General features: G+C 45.0%; 1 protein-coding gene across 1 annotated transcript in view; it reads left to right on the forward strand.

Annotated features, from left to right (window-relative positions):
- Window positions 1–1,065: 1,065 nt before the first annotated feature.
- LOC149221526 (heterogeneous nuclear ribonucleoprotein Q-like) overlaps window positions 1,066–22,812 on the forward strand; it is a 28,378-nt gene continuing 6,631 nt past the window's right edge. Inside the window, exon 1 of the mRNA XM_089385132.1 lies at window positions 1,066–1,308. The gene's annotated coding sequence lies outside the window, so the exon portion shown is untranslated. The remainder of the gene's footprint in view (window positions 1,309–22,812) is intronic.

A 22,812-nucleotide genomic window follows, 5' to 3' on the forward strand; every position in this document is an offset into this window, starting at 1 on the left:
CTCCTTAATTTATGTCCCATTCTTAAATAAGACCTTGTAACCTAATCCCGTCCCATATAATATTATCATCCATTAAGAATATTTAATATAATTATGCTCCCTAACAACTATTTTATTAAAATAATAAAATAAATAAATAAACATTTTTAATAAATTATTCCTCATTGCCTTTCTGGAATTTTCTTGTTTAACTAATCACCAACTGCTAGTTTCCAAATGCTAACTCTGGGCAATGATGCATCCATGCTATTTATTCTTGAAGATTGACTGTCCTGAGGATGAACCACATTTGTTAGTTCGAAACTCAACCCAATTCCTAACCATGTGATTAATCCGAAAGACATTTATCTACATAAAAATAATTAAACCAACTTAAACTAAGAATCCAAAAAAAACAAAAATTTTTTTCCAAGATTTTATTAAAAAACACCTAATTTTCCATATTGTGTAAAGACTTTGTTAAAAAACAACTAGCTTTCCATAATAGTGTTATGTAATTATTAGTATCACCCATTCATATCTCTATTGATAATGATATCTTTAAGGATACACATGAAACACTAAAGTGTAAACACGTAGAGGTAAAACTAAACATCAGGCTAAGCATATATGCTATTGTTTGTGTCAATGTTATAGAGATTTCAAGGTGTTGCACTAAACCTTGCGAGGGCACTACCCTTTGAGAAGAGGTCACTAGGGGTGCTACAACTTTGGCCCACCATAGGTGGGGCACACCAAACGCTGGCCCACAAGGGTTGTGTGTGTCATTAAGGGTCATGAGGTGGTTCGTGGATTATCATCCATATCTTATGCTCAAATCAGCGAATACCATATTTTCAACCTCAATGGGGAGACACTTAGGGGAACAAACACAACTACTCAAACTATGGGGCCATGTTGGTGAGTAGTCCCTTAATGTACATTTGATAGTGCACCCATAACAAATAACATTAGTTATTATTGCAACCTCTCGCACGGGTTTTGTAGCTTAGTTAACCCACGCAAGACTCCTCACACCATATAAGGTGGTATTAATAAGGTTGACCTTCTCATTATGTGGCCACGGCGTTAGGGTTTTACGACACTAACCACGGTTTGGACTTTTGGGCGGAGGAACGACTAGGGTTAAGCGCGGTTATTTTATCCCAATTCTAGTCCGCTCCATTTCTCACAGACATGAGCGAATGCCCCCCGATAAGGACTCTCGTGATTAAGTCCACATGTTAATTTGTTGACCGGATCGATCCTGGTACAAATTTGTTGTTTCAGGAGGTGTTTAAATCAGGAGAGTTCTAACTCACTTCACTGGTAAGTTTACTAACTTCATTCATTTTACCAGAGAATGCTATTTTTCAGTCTATGGATGGTTATTAATTTCGATGAGTATATTTTTTCGCGTGATTTATTTCCGGCCTATGTCTTTTCATGTCTGCGTGTAATGCCAGTCTTTGGTTTTATGGCCGTTCCACCCGTGGAACAATTTATTTTCAAGTTATTTTGGTTTCTTTTAATCTTATTTTTAATTCTTCTGTACATGTTTACTTTATTTGTTATAATTTATTTATTGTTTTAAATATGATCTATCGGTTTAATTCGTGGCTTCTTAGCTTTTATTCGTGTTTGAGTAACATCTAAAACAATCCAACACAGATTGGTTTTTCCAAAGGTTCAAAAGATGGGTCTAAGATCCGGCATTTGCCCGTACCTGTTTGGTGTACTTACTCCGTGAAAATGGATGACTTGAATCCTCTTTTTTCTGATTGCCATAATGAACAGAAGCTTGTACCCTCAAACCCCCGCTGCATCATTCGATCCCAGGTTAGTGCTCTGTTCATGAGAATAAGTCAAGACAAAAGAATTCTCTTCAACGGAGCCTTAATTTTCCAAAGTTTCTTTGAAACACCATGCATCATTGATTGGACGATTCCCTAACAGAGAACAATACTCCAAATTTGCAGTGTATGATCCCCTAGTTGGATTATAAACCAAAGCCAGCTCATCCTTGCCATCTCTTATTTTTACTCGTGCTTTAATATGTTCTTCGAGAAATAAATCCCACCAAGGATACCATTCTTTCGGCAGCTCCAAGTCTTCTGCCGAAAGCCAACCTTGATGCCATAAAGTAGATGTAGCCCAATTGAAAATCTGATGAGGGTACATTTGCCTATTTCCTGAAGGTAGTTGATCAGTCAAAACAGGGACACAAATATTCTGGGTGTAACCCACAATTACATCACACCCAATGCTAACTCTAGATTCTCAATATACTTTCCAAGCTAAATGATCCTCTATGATTGAGAATGTTGGGCGAGTCCTCAATGGTAAGAGAAATTGAGAGAATCTTCTGAGGTGTCCGAAACCAAGATATGTGCTGGTGTTACTGTAATTGGCCTCTAGAATTTTTATCCACAAACTATACCTTCTGAAAAATATTCAAGGGGATTTTCCAACTAAAGCTATCTCAAAATAAGATAAGTAATTTGAATGTTTTAACCCTGTATAAAAATTACCTGCAAACAGATTCTTAAAAACAAAACAGAAAACATACATCGGAGAGAACAAAAAATATACATAGAGGTTTTTCTCCTGGAACCCAGAACTTGGAAAACCAGATTGATTTTTCATGATATTCCTTTTAGCGTTACAATACGTTATATACATTCTGAAACATTCATAAATCCCCAATACATTAACCTTAGATTAGAGCATAACCATAATTTTCTTGACCGAATCTACAAAGTACCATGGGCAAAACCATCATGCCCAAAACCATGCGCAAAAAAAAGCACAAAACCATGGGTGGGCTGCCATCCACGGGTTTGCCTATTTTTTTTTTGTTCGTGTAGGGGTGCTACCACCCCCTTGCAAACCCCCCGGCAAGGGGGCTGCCGCCCCCCTGCTGTTGGCTTGTTGGGGCCTGACCCAAGCTCAGAGTTAATTAGCCAAACAAATCCCTGTAGTACTAGTTTTTTCGACAATAGTCTGTGGAGTGCGGACTGAGGTCTCAGTAGTATGGGGGGGGTGTTGGAACCGGGTTTCGCACCCTTGAGGTGTCTGAGGGGTTGATTTGGTCCAACTATGAGTCTCTTCGCGCAGGTTACTTCACGCACTTCCCTGGCCTTCGCGCCTTGATATATTCACCTTTGTGCAATCCTAATTAGGGGCTATGGGACTTTCGCGCTGCTAGAGCAGCAATCTGCACTATTTCCCTAAGTCACACCGAGATCTTTACTTATCTTCTTATAACAATTAGTTATCTTCGTGTAAACAGATGCCTTATATTATATTCGCTTATTCAGCACATTCATATGAGTTCGCGCAGTGTATAAACAACAAACTTGCAATTCATACCCAATAATACATAAAATAAGAAACGATACACAAAAATATGGTAAAACTTCTCTTTTATTAATTCTTCCAACGGTTACAGACTCGGCCTGCCCTGCGCACTTAGCTGCAGGTGTTTGCGCACTCAACGACAGACTACTAGGCCTCCGCGCACTCAGCTGCAGGGGTCCGCGCACTCAGCTATAGACTACTAGGCCATTGCGCACTTAGCTACAGAGCTTTCTCCTACTCTACAACTCAAAAACACGACTTACACTTCTACTCAATGCTTTTATTCCTTCCCTTCGATAGATGTCTCTTTTACACTTAGAGCCTTGTTCTATACAATCTTTCAAACCAACATTACATTACAAAAACAAGGGCGGACAACCCTATGACTATATTATGACTTCGTGCTCCGTGCCCCTAATTCGTGGAGTCTTTACAATGGACTTAGTCAAAACATGGGCTGTAAGCCCCAAAACATGTCTTGGGGGGGATTCCATGCCCAACAGGCCCCCAACACAAACATTGTGACTCGCCCTCGAGTCATTCTGTTGGTGTGGAGATCTTTGCGTGGAGACCCTCCAACTCTGCTTGAATGGCTGTAAGGTCGGCAACGCACCGAGCGACTGCCTACTGAATTTCCTGTACATGTTGTTTTGAGACTGCAGTGCCGAAACTGCTTCCCTGCATCTGTTCCTGCGTCCCTTGCATTTGCGCGAGCTTGCCTTCAATTGTTGCTGTAATGATGAAGGCCTAGTCAATCCAAGGCTGAATGCGCGTCTTCAAAAATGCCTCTCTATGTCGTGCTGCGTCTACTTGTTCTTTAGGCGATTTAGCCTGTTGCATTGCGCGAGCCTTTGAGTGAGGGCCACTGTTTGCGCGATCCCTTTAATGCTGTCATACTTATGCTGGAGCTCACGCGCCTCTGTCTCTAAGCACTGGATGTTAGGGTCCTCCTGCAGATTGGTGAGGACCTCGAATGAAACTTCCAACATTCTGGTGCACTCCCTTAGTGCACTGCTGATCTCCTCCATCCCCGATGTAACAGCGCTGACGCACTGTTCTCTTACTTCTGGAGGAGTGGATGGCTGCGCCTTCAACTGCAGCTCTGCTATCTGAAGGTTCAACTCTAGCTGAACCTTGGCCATTTCTTCTCGCGCCTTGCACACCCCTGCTGCTAATCTGTGGATGTGCGCCTCTGCTGGTGCGTCTGCTGGGATGGCCAGCTCAGGGACCATCTGGCAGGCTTCTTCAAGTACTTGCACCATCTGTCGGTTCTGTGACACGACCTCGTTGCGCTGCAATCTCAACTGTTCCATGTTGATCTTCTGCTCACTCAGCACCTGCAACGCACGACTTTCCCTAGCCCGCAGTTCTGCAGTAATCCCATCCTGCAGAACATAGAGCGTCTCCCGCGGGAGTGCAACCATGTTGATCCCGATGCCTTTCAAGGTACTGACCCTATGCTTGTCGACTCATTTATTGTAACTAGTGCGGCCTCTGGTAGCACTATTGTCTTGGTTGTTCGAGCGCGTAGCATTTCCTCGGTTGCAGTTGTCCCTATTGCGAGGTTGGTCGAAAGAGTACCAATTTGAGGAGTGCGCACCTGCAACTCCTGAATCTGCTCTCGGAGGGCCTCCAACACAATCTGATTCTCCTCCACGAAGTTCTGGAGGGCCTCGGTGGTAACGTCGTGCACCGTCTCTCCTATGTCGTGCAGATCACCCTCAATAAGGGTGATCGGGTCGATCGATAGCTTGGATGCTTTCAACTTCTTGTGCAGCCCTGTTTGCTCGCTCGGGCGCTGTCGCTTCAATTGTGTCGACGCAGTTTGTGGGTCCGCACTGCCCTCTTCCTCTGTTTCCATTTCTTTCACCTGCTTCGGCGAAGGTGACTTCTGGCCCTCGCGTGCCTTCCCTGCTGCCTTCTGTGCTGCTGCTGCTGCGACTTGTTTCTGTTATGTTGCTGCCTCCGCACTGTCCCGTGCCTCCTGCGTTTTTGCTGCCGCTACTTCTTGCCTTTTCTTTTCTACCAACTGTGCCATGCCTCCTCCTTTTTCTTCTGCACAACAAACTTTTCCACTGTGGCGATGTCTGGGGTGCGCCATTTCGGCAGCCACGTCTCTAGTACATCAAAAATCACATCATCGGTAGCTATGAAGGGTAGTTCGCTCCACTTCTTTGCAGGGTCCTATAAGGCCACAGAACCGTTAGTACGTGTAGGTCCCAATAAGTCCTTTGCGCATCATATACCTTGTTTAGCACTTCGCATACTTCGCTAAAGGCTTCTGCATGGATAACCTTCTGCACACTCGTTCTTTCCATACTCCGTTGTTCCAACTGGAGAGGCCGTTTGCGCGATTTCCTCGCCCACACATGCTTACTGACCATGTCTCCTAACACGAAGTTTGTGTGCATCCGCTCAGGTTTTGTAACATACGCATGTATCCATCTGGACAGGGGCGGGCACAGATCATTTCGTCCGACAATCTTGTCTGTTAATCGCATTTGGGGCTTCCCAAATCGTATGCACATCAGCCTCCTGTATTCGTGCCAGTCCTCAAAGCTTTCTCGGTGCGCACCCCACCACTTCGCGGCCATAGTGCACAATACCCATTTCAAAGCCTCGAAACATTGCTGTTCCGGCACTTCTCTTTCGAATTTGTTCAAGAAGGCATCTACTTCGCTTAACCCATCATACGTAGGCAGATTCCTTACCTTTGTTGATACATAGCGCAGCGATCTTGTCATCATGTTGCAGTTCAGCGTGGTTACCTCATGTAACCGGTTGTGCCACCGCTCTATCTCTTCATTTGAATCCTATGTATAAGAGCTTTCGTGCTCCCATGAGATTCGCCCATCTGCGGTGCGATTTACCCAATCTTGCTCTCGCACAGTTATCTTGTAGATGCAGTCTAAGTTGTCGTCGCTTTCATAGTCGTGCACTGGCTTTGTGTAGCGCAATCCTTCTACAGGGTCCAAAGGTATAACTACGCGCAGGGACTTTCTCTCAAAAATCATCTTGCGCTTCTTTAGGTTTATCACCCCGTTCATGTCAGTGGCCCAATCTATTCCTAATAACGCAGGGTAGGGATTGCTATCATCAACAATCTCTATCACTTCAAAATTTGCCAGCGTGCTTGCTCCTTCAATATCCACGGTGATTCCCTGCAATATTCCCATAGGTAGGATCTTTTGTTGGTTCGCCATTCGTAGTTGGATAGGGGACCATTGCAACGTAGGCCTTCCCATGCGCTCCCATGTTTGCTTTGGCAGAACGTTCGCGTCTGATCCTGGGTCCAGAATCACTTGGTCGATCTCATATTCCTCAATCTGCGCGGTCAATCTCATTTCTCTTCCCGTCCTTGTCATGTGCTTTCCAATCTTTCGAACTACGCGCGGTTCTCCTGGCTCGGTCCCAACGCATCTATTAATGAGTTCCTACAATCCCTTTACAGCCTTGCTGTCACGCAGCAGTTTCATGCATGTTTTTAGGAACGTCGTGAGCATCGAGGGGTCCATTTCCAGCTCCGCTCTGTCTTTGCTTCTTGAAGTGGAGGCATCAGCGAAGCTCTTACTGGCTTCCATGAAGGTTTCCTTATCGCGCTCCAAATCAAACTCTGGTTCTTTTGTCAGAGCCTTGCGAACCCAAGTATTATCTTTAGGCTGCTTGCCTTTATCATCTCCTGTCGTAATTCCACTTCGAGGCACAATGTTTACGTTGGGGTCTTCCTGCAAATGATGAGGTCTGAGTCGGGGGAGGTTGGAACGCTCCCTTGTCGCGCAGCTGCGCTATCAATGTGGGACAATCCTTCGTCTCATGATCAAACAATGTACAATACAAGCATGATGGACGCGTCAGATTCGTACAATCACGGGCATAATGTCCTAGCTCTTCGCAATTGTAACATATCAACTGTCCGCGACTTCTTCCAAGTCCTCCTCCACCTCAGCCTCGTCCGTGCCTCAGAAATCCTATTCGCGCCATTCCTGCATTCTGGTCAAGGCACCGCGTTTCGGCCTGAACTCTATAGGTTGGAGTCCTATGCATCATCAGTTCATAGCTTTTACAAGTGTGCTCATCATGTCCCACTGATCTACAGAAATTACAGAACAACTGTTGCGAATTCTGCATGTACTTTTGCAATAAATGGCAGTTGTCCGTAGCATGCTTTCCTCCTATTTGACAAATAGCACACCACAACACAGGCGCCGCGCTAGGTCTTGCTTGTACCTTCGGTCTTAACGGCATCGATCCCCCTCCCACGAGGTAGTTCGCGAACTCTGGGCAGTAGTCCTTGTCATGTCCTTGACCTTTGCACTTTACGTACCATACCTCGTCGCGCACTTTTGGGCGAGCTGTCCTATCTTGCTCCAGACTCCGCATCTTAAGGCACAAGTTTTTTAATTGCGCGTGGATCTAGAGAACTCCCAGGTTAGGATCCTGTATCGGGGTCTCATGCAGTTTCATCGCGATCTCCAAGGCCTCGGCTTGAGTTGTTAGCCTCTATTGTGACAACACGTTCCTTAAATGCAGTGTTAGCGATGCTACAAACCATTCGCGGCGTTGTCCATCCGTCAAAGTCATATTAGCTTCGCGAATTGTGCACTTCAGTCTCTGATCCAACTCTCAAGGAGTCTCGTCTGGTAGCATTGTGATCTCCTTGAACCCAATGATTGACTGCGCCTTTGACTTCGGTTTGCTAAATTCTCTGTTTAGCGCAGTTTGGATGTCTGCGATCCCTGCATTCAGATTGTCATTAGAATGCTTAATATACCAGGTCAGCGCGTGATCTTGCAGAGCGTTGACCAACGTCGCTTTCTTTATATTGTCATCCGTAACTCCCTGTGCTTCCCATACAACTTTTATCACGAACCAAAATGGTCCGGATCTTCATTTCCTACTCCCTTGAACACCGACAACTTGCAGTGGTATGATCCGGATTATCCACAGTTTCGTGTTCATTCTGTCGACGTTTCAAACCCCAAAGGGGGTCCATCATCAGGACTAAATCAGAAAGAATATGAATCTCCTCCCATGTTTCCCCTCTGTACAAGGAAGTTATGTTAGATTTTAAGCTTCTGTGGTAGTTTTTTGCAGTGGTATGATCCGGATTATCCACAGTTTCGTGTTCATTCTGTCGACGTTTCAAACCCCAAAGGGGGTCCATCATCAGGACTAAATTAGAAAGAATATGAATCTCCTTCCATGTTTCCCCTCCGTACAGGGAAGTTATGTTAGATTTTAAGCTTCTGTGGTAGTTTTTTGCAGTGGTATGATCCGGATTATCCATAGTTTCGTGTTCATTCTGTTGACGTTTCAAACCCCAAAGGGGGTCCATCATCAGGATAGCTTCTGTGGTAGTTTTTCGTGTTCATTGTGTCGACGTTTCAAACCCCAAAGGGGGGCCATCATCAGGATAGCTTCTGTGGTAGTTTTTCATGTTCATTCTGTTGACGTTTCAAACCCCAAAGGGGGTCCATCATCAGGATAGCTTCTGTGGTAGTTTTTCGTGTTCATTCTGTCGACGTTTCAAAACCCAAAGGGGGTCCATCATCAGGATAGCTTCTGTGGTAGTTTTTCGTGTTCATTCTGTCGACGTTTCAAACCCCAAAGGGGGTCTATCATCAGGATAGCTTCTGTGGTAGTTTTTCGTGTTCATTCTGTCGACGTTTCAAACCCCAAAGGGGGTCCATCATCAGGATAGCTTCTCTGGTAGTTTTTCGTGTTCATTCCGTCGAGGTTTCAAACCCCAAAGGGGGTCCATCATCAGGATAGCTTCTGTGGTAGTTTTTCGTGTTCATTCTGTCGACGTTTCAAACCCCAAAGGGGGTCCATCATCAGGATAGCTTATGTGGTAGTTTTTCGTGTTCATTCTGTCGACGTTTCAAACCCCAAAGGGGGTCCATCATCAGGATAGCTTCTGTGGTAGTTTTTCGTGTTCATTCTGTCGACGTTTCAAACCCCAAAGGGGGTCCATCATCAGGATAGCTTCTGTGGTAGTTTTTCGTGTTCATTCTGTCGACGTTTCAAATCCCAAAGGGGGTCCATCATCATGATAGCTTCTGTGGTAGTTTTTCGTGTTCATTCTGTCGACGTTTCAAAGCCCAAAGGGGGTCCATCATCAGGATAGCTTCTGTGGTAGTTTTTGGTGTTCATTCTGTCGACGTTTCAAACCCCAAAGGGGGTCCATCATCAGGATAGCTTCTGTGGTAGTTTTTCGTGTTCATTCTGTCGACGTTTCAAACCCCAAAGGGGGTCCATCATCAAGATAACTTCTGTGGTAGTTTTTCGTGTTCATTCAGTCGACATTTCAAACCCCAAAGGGGGTCCATCATCAGGATAGCTTCTGTGGGGTCCATATTGACTTGCGGTGGTGGCGGAGGTGGTATGGGCGAAGATGGGGGTGAAGGTGAAACTGGCGGTGGTGTGGGTGGGGGTGGTATGCGTAGAATCCTCTGCCTTATCAAATTGATCGTACTTCTTGGTGAGACCTTCGCGAGCTCTTTCTCGTTCCCTTGCGGAAGTGAAATCAAGGGGCTAGTTTCTAGGTCTGTACTACCACTTCGCATAGCCCCAAACATCAATGTATCCGCATAATTCGCTTTTGCGGTCCTTTGAGAAATCATTGTTCTGCCTCACTATAGCTGACTGAAGTATTTACTATGAACTCAGTAATGAATCCTCTTATAATTCGATCGAGCTAGTGATCAACAGTGCGCGTTATCTTATCATTTGATGCTTCCAATCTGCGCACCAATTTTGGAGTCCACGCAATAGGTCTGTCGAGCTTGCACCTTCCTTGGCTATCTGCTAGCTTTGCGATCCACTTGTATAGCTTAGTAGGGAAATATGCGAAGAAAATTTCGTGGATCTCTGTGTACAGGTAGCAGTCTAACCACTCTTCTTTTGATAGTCACGGATTCCTGTTCTCTTGCGCTGCGAACTCGTGAATCTTCCTATCCAACCAATCTTCAATTTCTTTCTTAGTTGGATTTCATTGGTACGACATCAGACATCTCTATGTAGATCCCAGTCCGGACAACGAAACCATTTGTTGGCTTGTTGGGTCCTGACCCAGGTTTGAAGTTAATTAGCCAAACAAATCCCTGTACTACTAGCCCTTTCGGCAACAGTGCGTGGAGTGCGGACCGATGTCTCACTTGAAGTAGTATGGGGGGGGTGTGCTGGAACCAGGTTTCCGCACCCTTGAGGTGTCTAAGGGGTTGATTTGGTCCAAGTATGAGTCTCTTCGCGCAGGTTACTTCGCGCACTTCCCTGACCTTCGCGCCCTGATATATTCGCCTTCGTGTAGCCCTAACAGGGGCTGTGAGACTTTCGCGCTGCTGGAGCAACAATCTGCACTATTTCCCTAAGTCACACCCAATATCTTTACTTATCTTCTTATAACTGTTAGTTATCTTCGCGTAAATAGATGCCTTATATTATATTCACTTATTCAGCACATTCATATGAGTTCGCGCAATGAATAAACAACAAACTTGCAATTCATACCCAATAATACATAAAATAGAAAGTGAAACACAGAAATATGGTAAAACTTATCTTTTATTAATTCTTCCAACGGTTACAGACTCGACCTGCCCTGCGCACTCAGCGGCAGGGGTCCGCGCACTCAGCTGCGAACTATTAGGCCTTTGCGCACTCAGCTGCAGAGCCTTCTCCTACTCTACGACCCAAAGACACGACTTACACTTTGAATCAATGCTTATATTCCTTCCTTTCGATAGATATCTCTCTTACACTTAGAGCCTCACTCTATTTATACAATCCCATGGTCTGCAGACCATGGGTACATCTTTCAAACCGACATTACATTACAAAAACAAGGGCGGAGAACCCTATGACTATTATGACTTCGCGCTCCGCGCGCACAATTCGTGGAGTCTTTATAATGAACTTAGTCAAAACTTGGGCTTTAAGCTCCAAAACATGCCTTGGGGGGATTCCATGCCCAACACCTGCAACCCCCTTGTGCTCGACGCAACGTAACAGCACCTGAAGCTAGTTGTCCAAAGAATATAACACACACCCAACATACTTAGCTTCCCAACCCCCCTTGAGCCTTTGGCAAAGCAATTTTGTTACAATTCACTAATGTGTGATTCCAAATATTTTGCTTTACTTTTTCGTAAGTAATTAAAAATAATTCTTCGAATTTTCTTCAGGATTCCTTTAAGGGTTGACACCAACAAATACCAGTAAATTGGGATGGCCTTTGGAAAATAGATGGTTGCCTTTCTATATTCACCTCCATACCTGTAGCACCACAAAAACAACAAATAAGTACATTGTCTTTAAGTAATAAATGAGTAAGATTTGAATTACAATGAATTGGAACCTCCTTGATTGTATGATCTCGTCTTGCTTGAATAATTAGATGACTAATCCCCTCGATAATCAGTAAAAAGAGATATGGAGATAAGGGACAACCCCAGCGGAGTCATTTAGAGGGATTGAAGAACTTAGAACCACCCCCATTAATAAGGATTGCAAGACAAGACTTCATAACACAACACATGATCCAATTAACAATCCTAATATCAAAATCTACTTGAAGCAAGAGAAGTTAAGGAAGATCGAAGAGATATTATCATAGACTTACAAAAGATCTAATTTGATAACCATAGATAGGTTACTTGTAATCTTTATTGAGTGAATTCCTTCTTGAGCTGCTCCTATGGCCTTATGAATTAGATGGCCTTCCAAAACCCCATATTGTTCATGAGATATGACTTGAGGTAGCAATGGCTTTATACCTATTGCGACGATTTTAGAAATGATTTTATATGTACAGTTGCATAGTGAAATAGGACGGAAATCTTTAAAAATTCTAGGCACATCCACCTTCGAAATTAAGGCAATGAAGGCAGAATTTAAACTTTGAAGTATTGTCCTGAATAGCTTGATCTGTTCTATTACCCTAAGTGGGGATTGTATTTAAGGGATGAGCTTGACTTTTGGCCCCCCGTTCCCTATCTCAAGAAAGATGGGAAAATCCAATGCACACAATTCATTAAAGTAAGCCGATCTTAGAATTCCTACTTTCCCACATAAGGCCTGTAGAGATTTAAAATGTTAAGAGTTTTATCTAGCTCTTGGCTAACGATCCCAAGCATGTGACTTAAGGGAATAGAAAACACATTTAACAATTTCAATGATGCATTAGTGCCAAAGATTAACTCCTCCTAAAGTACCACAAGAATTCAAACCAACAAATTCCCACCCTTTTGCATTTGTTTTAGAGCCATAATCAAAGTATTGCTAGCTTGCATAGTCCCTTGTAACATAAGTAAATTAGGATTCTCTACCTTTGCCACTTGTTTGAGGATGGATCTTTTTGATTGTCCCCTTCAGTCCATTAACAATAATTGATACAATATTCATCAGTGAGCTAAATGGGGGTATGCATGGCTCTAAGCACCCCAGAAATAAGACATTTGCCTTGCAAGATCTCTCTTGAAGCTTGCTCTTGGGCGATTTGGATCATAGACTTCCTACCAGCTTTTACAAGACCCTAGTACTTAGGGAGATCTAGACCTATGATCCAGGTGGATATTGGTGGCCACCTGCCAAGTCCACCTGGATCCCCACCATTGTCTTTCTCAGCATTTTCAGTTTCCTTAATTGTAGCACAACTTACTATTTTTAGCAGTTTTTCGGGTCCTGAACTTCTGGAGCCGTTTTGAGGCCCTAAACGACGTTTTTTGGGAAATCTGGGGGCAACATGGGTCCATGGACCGATGTTGCCCTTCCCAAAGTGGTAGTGCTCGGATAGATCTTTCTAACGAGCTATTGTACGCGTCAAACGGAGATCGTATGCCAAAGTTACGACCCTGGGAAGTTGATGTACCAATTTACCCAAACGGGGCCCACAGTTTGGCGTTTCATCTCCTAGGGTTAGGTTTTGGAATGTTAAGGGTTTTCCATTGTTTCTCAACAATAAATAGGCCTTCGAGCCTCATTGTAACACAGTTCAGAGGCATGTAGCCATCACATCTCTTCTCAGAGATAAGCTACCATCGCCCTAGCTAGTTTATTTCCATTTCTGTTTGTAAGCATATTTCAGTATTTTCCATTAATGAAATGAAGTATTATTTCCGCTGCATCTTTATGTATATGGTTATCTCTGTAATTTGTTGCGTTCCTGTTTAAATCCGGATCAGTGGTATCAGAGCGGTCTGCTTTTTCTCTGTTTTTCTTTGCATGTCCCCAACAAGGTCGGGATATAAGGAGTTAGGGCTTGAACTGGTTGAACCTTTGCAAGACCAGCCTCGCAAATCCCGACGGCCTCCCATGGCGGACGAGAAGAAAGACGAGGGGGCAGGAGATCCCATCAAAATCTTGCTCGAAGAAGCGCTCGAGCGACAACGGAACGCGATGATGGACAGCTTTGCGCAGATCCTTCAGCGGCTACCCAGAAGCGGCGCATCGGCTTCCAGCAGCTCCTCTGGAAACGCCACACCCTTTAAGGTACAAGTTAATTTTGAAATCCCCATATTCGAGGGTCAGATAGATGCCGATGCCGTAGATAAATGGTTAAATCTGCTAGGGGTTATTTTTCTGTTCATGAATTTTCGAGTCGGGAAAAGATTGTTTTTGCTCTTCTCAAAGCAGCCCCCCACGTCAAGGACTGGTGGGAAACCTACTGCGAGCAGAAGGATGAAAGTACTGGCTCACTATTTTCAGCCGCACCCACCTGGGATTCGTTCCGGGATGCCATCAAGGAGCAGTACTACCCTGTCGGAAGCTATGAGGATGAATACATAAAGTGGACCACGCTGCGGCAGGGAAGGGACCAAGACGTGCCGGAGTTCACCAATCTTTTCCATACCCTTCGCACAAAGTTGGGTATCAAGGATTCGGAGCAACATTTGATACTCAAATACCGTGGCTGCCTGCACAAGTACATCCAGGAAGAAATACAGTTCCTAAACATCCCCTCGCTCAGCGCAGCATACCGGTATGCCGTCAAGGTCGAGCAGAAGTTTAAACAAAAGAAGCGAGACTTTGGATCTGCGAATCCAAAGCAGGGGAAAGGTGCCCCTAAACCACAGAACAAAGGACAAAGCCAAGGCGGGACAGCCCAAGACAACCAGCCGAAGCTGCAAGCAAAGAGCAACGCCGCGAAGCCGAGAAAGGACACTGGAAAATGGTGCGAGTTCCATAAGAGCTCCACTCACAACACAAGTGAGTGTCGGGCCAAGCAGTCACTGGTGGCTGAGCTAAAGGTTTCAAATCAGATGCATGTTCCGACTCTGAGTCAGAACCCGATAAGGGGTATGAAAAAGGGAAGCAGATCATTGATGCGGATCCCAGCGCCACTGTTGCTACCGCAAAGATCCAGAAAAATGAACCCGAAGATCCAGAGGAGGAGGAGCGTCTCTTCCACTCCCAGATGTGGGTAAAGGGCTCCCCGATACAGTTCATTGTTGATAGCGGGAGTCAAAAGAACCTCATTTCGACAGAGGTCGTGAAGCGGTTGGGCTTATCCGACCACAGCACATCCACAACCATACACCATTGGGTGGCTTCACCAAGGGCGAGATCTTCGCGTGAGCCAGTAGTGTCGCCTTCCATACAACATCAAGCCCTTCACGGATGAGGTATTGTGTGACATTGCTCCCCTTGAAGTTTGTGATGTATTACTAGGACAACCATACTTGTGGAAGCGACATGCTGTGTATGAATCAAGGCCCCGTGCTGTTATTATTACATTGGGAAATAAGTTGTTCAGGATACCAGAGGTAGCACCACCTGCCGCCATCTCTTTGATTACTGCAAAACAATGCAGTAAGATCATTTCCAAAACCAGGAAATTTGTTTTCCTGATGATACGCCCTCAAGGGAAGAAGAAGACAGTGGCCGCGGCCTCCAAACGGGGTCCCTCTGCACGGCAGCTACAGATGGACAAGATTGTGGAGGAGTACGAAGACATCTTCACCTCCCCGGCAGGGGTTCCTCTGCACTGTCAAGTCAAGCACTCCATCGATCTGACCCCAGGTGTGCCGCTACCCAATGGACCAATTTATCGGCGCTCCGTTCTGGAGAACAATGAAATCAAGAGGCAGATTCAGGAGCTCCTGCAGAAAGGTCACATCCGTCCGAGTTCTTCGCCCTGTGGGAGCCGATAGTGTTGGTACAGAAGAAGGATGGGACGTGGAGACTCTGTATTGACTATCGGGCGCTGAACAAGATCACTGTTCGTAATAGGTACCCGATCCCGCGGATTGATGACCTCCTAGACCAACTAAAGGGGGCGAAATATTTCAGCAAGATCGATCTGAAGTCAGGATATCACCAGGTACCAATTGAACCCTCAGATGTGTGGAAGACTGCCTTCAAATCCAAGGAGGGCCTCTTCGAATGGTTGGTCATGCCTTTCGGATTGACGAATGCTCCTGCAACCTTTATGAGGCTAATGGATGACATCTTGCGGCCATTCACCAACTCCTTTGTAGTAGTATACTTGGATGACATTCTGATCTTCAGCCAGAGTTGGGAAGAGCACCTCCACCACATCCGACAGGTTCTCCAAACACTGCGGCAACACAAGCTATGTGCCAATTTGGAGAAATGCACTTTTGGCATGACCGAGGTTCAGTATCTGGGATACATCATTGATGAACAGGGGGTGCATGTCGATCCAGCCAAGGTCCAAGTCATTCGGGATTGGCCCTCTCCAACCACTCTAACAGAGCTCCGCAGCTTTCTAGGTCTTGCCAACTTCTACCGCAGGTTTGTGTTGGGATTTTCTCATATTTCTTGGCCCTTGAGTCAAGTCACCAAGGGCGGGGCGAAAGCAAAATTCTTTTGGTCTGAATCTCAACAGAAGGCATTCAGGGAGTTGAAGGATCGCCTCTGCACAGCACCAGTGCTCGCGTTACCAGATTTACAACAACCATTTGAGGTCGAGACAGATGCCTCTGACTATGCTATTGGGGCAGTCCTTACTCAACATGGACATCCAGTGGCATATCACAGTGAAACACTTTCAGACACAGTCCGGAAGTACCCCACTTATGATAAAGAGATGTATTCCATTGTACAGGCCTGCCGACAATGGAAGCATTACATTTTGGGGAAGGAAACGGTCATCCACACAGACCACCGACCTCTGCAGTTCATACAGACCCAAGGGAAATTGCAGAATGATCGCCATCAGAAGTGGTCTACATACCTGCAACAGTTTCACTTGAATATCAAGTATAAAAAGGGCAGCACCAATAATGTTGCAGATTGCCTCAGTCGACCACCGATCATGGCGCTAACCACCGTGCTCAACTCTTGCGGGCACGAGACTTCTGATTGGCCACTTCTCTACAAAAGCGACCCAGAATTCGGCCACACATACCAGACACTCTTGGAGGGTCGGCAGGTTGCAGATTTTCACCTCCAGGATGCCCTATTATGCCACCTCGGTCACCTCTGTGTTCCTTCAAGCGAGCGTGCCAAGATGATTTGGGAAGCACACTACAGTCGGGCTGCTGGGCATTTCGGGGTCGAGAAAACAGTGGCAGTACTGCAAAACTATTTCTATTGGCCGAATCTTCGACAGGATGTTGGGAAGTACATCCGATCATGTACTGCCTGTGCCATTGCCAAACCGACCATTAAGAAGCAAGGCCTCTATACCCCGTTGCCTACCCCTAGTCGACCTTGGGAATCCATCTCCATGGATTACATGTCAGGCCTTCCTTCCACTAAGCATGGAAATGACTGTGTTTTTGTGGTCGTCGACAGGTTCTCAAAGATGGCCATTATGATGGCCTGCAAGAAGAATATCACAGCAGAAGCCACTGCTAAACTCTTCTTTGAACGAGTGTGGGTGCACTTTGGGATCCCACAGTCTATCATCTCAGATCGGGACAGTCGGTTTCTCAGCACCTTTTGGTCCAGTCTCTGGTCAATGCTGGACACCAAACTCACGAAGTCCACAGCCTTCCATCCTCAAACTGATGGCCAGACAGAGGTTGTCAATAGGATGATTGTGCACATTCTGCGCATGTATAACTCAAAGCATCCACACACATGGGACGAGAGCCTCCCCTACGTTCAGCACAGCTACAACCGAGCTCTTCACAGCTCCACTGGCCATAGCCCTTTTCAGGTGGGTTTGGGATTCCAGCCACTATGCCCCATTGATGTGGCCATGCCACTTGCAGCTACTCACATGAATTCAGCTCATGTTCAGTCTGAAACAGATAAGGCCACCAGCTTCATTGAGCGCATCCAACATATTCGCCAGCAGGTCCATGACATTCTTGAGAAATCAAATGCCAAGTACAAGCAGCGACATGATCAACATCGGGTGCCACACAAGTTTCAGGTGGGCGACAAAGTCTGGTTGCATTTGCAAAAGGAACGCCTTACTGGAGCCTATCGAAAATTGAGACCACTCCGATATGGTCCTTACACCATTACTAAGGCTATGGGAGACAATGCATTTGAGCTCAGCATTCCCCCATTCCTTGGCCTGCACCCAGTATTTAATGTGGACCACCTTCGGCCATACTTTCCACCATTGCTAGACACATCCGACATTGCAGAACAGCTCAAACCCACAGAATTAAATCCAGATTGCATGGAACAAGCTGCAACTGATCGGATCATGGACACACAGATCAAGAACACTCGCCAACAGAATATCCAACTGTATCGAGTTGTCAAAGCGGGCCAACTCCTTCAGCAGGGCAAGTGGCTCACCAGGGAACAAGTTCAGCAGAAGTTTCCTCATCTCATGGAGGAGCTCAACGCAATGGGGGCCATTGCTTCCTAAGGGGGGAGGAATGATCCAGGTGGATATTGGTGGCCACCTGCCAAGTCCACCTGGACCCCCACCATTGTCTTTCTCAGCATTTTCAGTTTCCTTAATTGTAGCACAACTTACTATTTTTAGCAGTTTTTCGGGTCCTGAACTTCTGGAGCCGTTTTGAGGCCCTAAACGACGTTTTTTTGGGAAATCTGGGGGCAACATGGGTCCATGGACCGATGTTGCCCTTCCCAAAGTGGTAGTGCTCGGATAGATCTTTCTAACGAGCTATTGTACGCGTCAAACGGAGATCGTATGCCAAAGTTACGACCCTGGGAAGTTGATGTACCAATTTACCCAAACGGGGCCCACAGTTTGGCGTTTCATCTCCTAGGGTTAGGTTTTGGAATGTTAAGGGTTTTCCATTGTTTCTCAACAATAAATAGGCCTTCGAGCCTCATTGTAACACAGTTCAGAGGCATGTAGCCATCACATCTCTTCTCAGAGATAAGCTACCATCGCCCTAATAGTTTATTTCCATTTCTGTTTGTAAGCATATTTCAGTATTTTCCATTCATGAAATGAAGTATTATTTCCGCTGCATCTTTATGTATATGGTTATCTCTGTAATTTGTTGCGTTCCTGTTTAAATCCGGATCAACCTAATCCATTTGAGCCCCTTGAAGGTGGAGGATGCCTGAGAATACAAGGGTCTCGATGAAAAGATGGAGAAGAAGAAAATGAATGGTTATCACGGCTTGAATGAGAGGAGGAATCTCTAGAAATTGGCATTGCACTTGCATGACCCCTGAGATGAGAAATACCCAGGGCTACCCCTCACTCTCGAAATTTGCCGTAGGAAGAGAATTCGAGCCATTACCCAAAGAAGAAAGCCCTGCCTTAGAAACCCTACAAGCCAAAAAAACAAGAGGAGGAAAATAATAACATTCCTTACTCGAATATATGGTTGGATTAGCAGAGAATCTAAAATCGAATGGAGTTGAACTAGCTAGGATATTGATAAATTCATATCCTCCACCAAATTGCGATGACAAAGACCACATCTTGGATCCTTTGAGACACCAAGATGAAAGGTCAGTGGGATGTCATCGAGACTACAACACTAACCCTCGAATTGGGTACGGGTTTATAATTAAAGGCATTTGTGATAACAATGACAAGATCTTTTTGATTGCAAGACCTAGCAAGCACTTTTTTTAGAAAGGGATTTTTCTTGCCCGACAAACTTAGCCTAACTAAACGATCTGGCCTTTGCCTCTTTTCATCGTTTTAATCTTGACATTTTGCAAGCCATCGTAACATGCCCCACCTTATGACACCTAGCACACTTAAAAGGCACATCCATATAGGCTAGAATTTGTGTATATGATTTCTTAACAAATGTAAGAGATATAGATTAATACAAGCACTTCCGAGCATTAATGTCTACTAGAATCCTCAACAACTCTGAGACCACAGTTGTGGAAAATTGGATCCCTACAATAAAAGAGCCAATGGCATTCTCGGCGGCCCTGAACCCCACCTTATTCCACAACTTTGAAGGAAGGTTTGGGAGCTTAACCCAAATAGGAATGCTTGAACCCTGTTTTGACCAAGCATTGAAGAAGGGATGCTAAGGGTTGTGGCATAAAGAGTTGTGATATAAACTACTTTTGAGCCAAGATATATTATTGTCCAATTCGTTATGAAAAATAAACCCTAACCATCCTCTTGAGAGGTTTTGGTTTTTGCATCCAAGTTGACAGAACAACTATAGAAATCTGCCTATCAGTGAATCTACTGTTAATTTTAGGCAACAATGGTATGTTCTATGCTTTATAGCAATTTTACTTCAATTTCTTTATTAGCCCAGTATCAATATTCAGATTAGCAATCACATCGACATGATAGTAAAATGTAGATAGAACATAAACATAAACAGTAGAAGGCAAGCCAAGGCAAGAGGACACAAGATGTGGCACCAGCCAGGGACAAACCCCAATGTGGGGAAACCCTCGATCAATTCTTCTTATAGTCTTCAATAGTTCAACAGAGAGAGATAGGTCAATTTACAAATCTGATAATTTACGAGGAAAAGAGCCCTAACCAGAAAAGTCAATGCTGGTCAACAGGGCAGATTTGAACCTCAACTAATTGGTCAACTTCAGCCTCCAAACAGCGAGATGAACCAACCCTCAAAACAGCCCACCTGCAGTCAGCCCTAGCTTCAATCAACGCTAGTCAAACTGTCCAGAAATTCAGTCTCCTGAAATTTTAGCCTCCTAAAATTTCGGTCTCCTGAAATTTTGGCCTCCTGAAATTTTTGCTCTCCTGAAATTTCGGACATGTGAAGAGAGAGAGGCCCAGAAATCCGTACCCAATCAATGAGGAGAGAGAGAGAAGTGTGAAGATGAGTGTGTCCAAATGAGGCTAAGTCATCATGTATTTATAGCAAATGTTGAGGATGAATAGACGCTACTGTTGGGTTTTTGAGGCTACATAAGTTTGCTAACCGACCTTGAGAGGAATCCAAGAAAAATATTCGCTGTCATAAATAAGATGACCGATGTGGAGTTTGGCCCTAGTTGCTAATTTTAACACTCCGTCTTAACTAGGGATAACTCCATTTGCTAATCCATCCGCCAATCTGTGCTATCTCCGCCATCAATGCAATGCACTGCACTGCTCTACTCTGCTCTACTCTGCTTTGCTGAACTATGAAGAAGAAGAAGTGATCAAGAATGTATCATACCATTCTCTATTGAACTGAAGTCAGTCCCAATCAAAGGAGAGTGTGTCATACCACTCTTACTGACTCGAAGTCAGTTCCAATCAAAAGAAAGTGTTTCATACCACTCTTACTCACCCAAAGTTAGTTCCAATTGATCCCAAATCAATATCAGTCATCCTAGCATAGGGAGTATGGTAGTACACGATGCGTCTATCAGTAGTACCATGTTCCCTATCCTCATTTCCCTACTCATTGGCCAGTTGAGAGGTACTTCCCATGAGTCCCAGACTGCATGGGTGGGATGTCTCAGTAGGAGAAGGATGAACCACTCATCCTGCCTACACGTTGCCAAGGGGTATCAAAGGGGAAGGCTGAACCACTCACCCTGTACACAACAGACCAGTAGGGGAAGTCTAAACCACTCACCCTATGTTTGCTCATCGCTCCAAGAAGTACCCCAAGCCCCCTGGAGCTCCCAAAGCTCAATGTCCATCTCATACAGGACCCTCATAAGAGGGTCTCTCCACGACTCCAAGTCGTTCTCGGAAGGCCAAGAACTTGACCTTCCCCAGGGGCTTCGTCAGAATATCGGTGACTTGCTCATCAGTCCCAATGTGATGGAGCCTTATTGCTCCTCGTTGTACCATGTCCTGGATAAAGTGGTACCTAATATCTATATGCTTGGAGCGATCATGAAACACGAGATTCTCTGATAATCAGATCCCACTCTAGTTGTCGCAGAGGATCACGGTGGTATCCAACACATGTCCAAACAGCTCACTGAAGAGCTTCCTCAACCAAACAACTTCACAGGAGTCCATACTAGCAGCTATGCATTCGGCCTCGACAATGCTCAAGGCAATCGATTTCTGCTTCCTGCTCATCCAGGATATCGAAGCAGAACCCAAAGAAAAACAACATCTAGAAGTGCTCTTGCGATCCACCACACTGTCAGCCCAATCAACATCAGAATAACCATGCAACCTCACATCTCCAACAGTGTATCTCAGTCCATGAGTGATTGTGCCCCGAAGATATCTCAGAAGATTCTTGGCACCAATCCAATGTATATGATGAGGCTCAACCATATATTGGCTCAATGTGTTAACTGCAAAACATATGTCCAGATGAGAGTTCACCAAGAACATCAATGCTCCTATGAGTTGACGATACTCAAAAGCATTTCCCAATTCAAGTTCAACAGCACTACCACATAACTTCTTAAAGTTAAGTTCCATCGGAGTAGTCACAGGCTTGCAGTCCACCATCCCAAATCTTTCCAATATCTTCACAACATATTTTCCTTAAGAGAGGAAAATTTCACCTGGCTTTCGCCAGACCTCCAACCCTAGGAAATAGTGCATTAGACCTAGGTCCTTCATCTCAAATTCAGAAGCCCACTCTCCCTTACATTTGTGAATGAGAGGGTCTGCACTTCCATCAGCTCCATCTTTGATTTTGTAGAGCCACTTAGAGCCTAGAGGTGACAATCGATTTGTCCTGGGGTCTAGGGACCACATCCCAGACATCATTCTTCATAATTGACTTGTATTCTTCATTCATAGCATCCTTCCATACTTGATGCTTCACAACTTCTTCGAATGATGAAGGTTCATTTTGAATGATAGTGCTCATGGCGGTCAAATATCCTTGATACCTGTTCAGCTTCTTGCTTTCACGGAAAGTCCCCCTTGGTGCAATGTGTCTCTCGGCATCTTCGAGAGTCTCCCTAAGCCATGAGGGTCTCCTCTTGGAGGAGGAAGGCCCATGAGGAGGAGGATCTATAAGATCCATAGGTTCATCAACATCTGGCATCGTTTCGTCTTCTTTTGCACCTTGATTCCCGGTGTTAGCTTCTTTGTCCTTCCTTAAGATAGGAAGGTTATTGATCTTCCAGAGGGCCATATCTTCGTCGAAGATGACATCATGACTTAACTTCCTTTTGACCAGCCACATAAATTCTATATCCCTTAGA

The sequence above is a fragment of the Pinus tabuliformis genome, chromosome Q (genome assembly GCF_031772625.1).
Source record: "Pinus tabuliformis cultivar Carrire ecotype Pingquan chromosome Q, CPIR1, whole genome shotgun sequence".
In the NCBI taxonomy this organism is placed as follows: Eukaryota; Viridiplantae; Streptophyta; class Pinopsida; order Pinales; family Pinaceae; genus Pinus; species Pinus tabuliformis.